At 32.7% G+C, this 1,568-nt stretch overlaps 1 long non-coding RNA gene across 1 annotated transcript in view; it reads right to left on the reverse strand.

Moving 5' to 3' along the window:
- Positions 1–582: 582 nt before the first annotated feature.
- Positions 583–1,568, reverse strand: part of LOC106873807 (uncharacterized) — a 76,204-nt gene continuing 75,218 nt past the window's right edge. Inside the window, exon 4 of the long non-coding RNA XR_016237859.1 lies at positions 583–1,005. This is a non-coding gene — a long non-coding RNA (uncharacterized LOC106873807). The remainder of the gene's footprint in view (positions 1,006–1,568) is intronic.

Here is a 1,568-nt window from a genome sequence, read left to right on the forward strand (position 1 = left end):
ACTTTGCCTTTCGGCATTCCAAGATCGATAAAATATATTCCAGATGAAAATTGAGTTTCATTCAATCGATTGTAATCACTCTTCGAATTTGTATAACAGTTCATGCATTCTCAACGTGAACTAATGAACAAGAGCTCAAAACATTGAAAGGATAATCAAAAATATAAGATGAAATGTTTCATGTTAATGCCAATGTATTGCCTATGTATATATTCATGCACTCAGGAAAACATTACCATTTCGCTAACGAAATATCTCTGAACCTTAACTGCTAATAATATTACCAGCTGTATCATACACTGGTCTATTATAGAGCATACTTCATGGCAAAACGAGGTGTGAACTATGTCTCTCGGAAAAGTATGACATTCTATTATATCCTTTTGCAATTTGAACAAAATTGGTGAGTTCTTATATTCACTTTATCCATATTTATTTGGAAATTTCCAACTGCTAATTGACTAAAATAGTTTATTTCCCTCATAATGAAAATGCTATATTCTGAAAGATGGTCATGAATTAAAAGAAAAACAACAAAAAACCTCAACTCTAAACGTCAACATTAAAGCCTGTATTCTTGATTATGTTTATTTTATAGAATTGATATTCAAGACATGAACAAAAGGATATAAGAATAGGATACAACTGTTCAGAATATTGAAGAAATGAACGTAAAATACATTCTTTAACGTCTTCATTCGTTCTAATAAGGGAAACAAATACACTCACACATAGGCACACACACACAAACACACACACGCAGATAAAACAATGATGCACACGAATGCAGAGATACATATATATGTGTAGATATACACGTATCGTGTGTGCATGTGTTTGTAAGAGTATGTGAAGTATTCAGTTATAAACAAACATTAAAAAAAAAAAATTAATGACGTTGTCATTGAGAACATCAATAAGATGTAATTCTTCTCCTTCTTCCTTCCCCTCAAGCATCAACGTCACTACAGATGTTGTTGCTGCTGCTGCTGCTGTAACTTTGATCTGAAATAAACCAGAAATCTTCCATAAATTACTTTGAAGAAACAATAACAGTTACACTTTTTACAGGATGGTTGCGAACTATATCTTTGCTACTATTACGTAACAAACTGAGACGAAGGTTGAGTCATAGCGTGTGGAGTGAAGTCATGTGATCACGGCTGGATCATCTTTGATTATAGATCCACTGGATAACGGATGGATCGGTCTAAATAACAACTACAACAAAAACAACAATAATGATAATGGTTATTATTATTTCAAATTTTTGCTACGAGAGCCGAAAGGATGAAAGCCAAAGTCGACCTCGGCGGAATTTGAACACAGAACGTAATGTCGGAGCAAATGCCGCTAACGATCCTGTCATCTCACCACCTTAATAATTGTAATATTAATAATAATAATAATAATGTTAATAATAATAATGATATTGATAATAATGTTAATGAAAATAATAATAATAATAATGATAATGTGCCTAGGGTACCCTTATCAGACAGGTAGTCATGATAGGTATATTGGGCTTTCTATATTTTACCCCAGTGTCACTTTGATGGCATGCACTG

This window comes from Octopus bimaculoides, chromosome 22, assembly GCF_046866305.1.
Source record: "Octopus bimaculoides isolate indiv1 chromosome 22, ASM4686630v1, whole genome shotgun sequence".
NCBI classification, from domain to species: domain Eukaryota; kingdom Metazoa; phylum Mollusca; class Cephalopoda; order Octopoda; family Octopodidae; genus Octopus; species Octopus bimaculoides.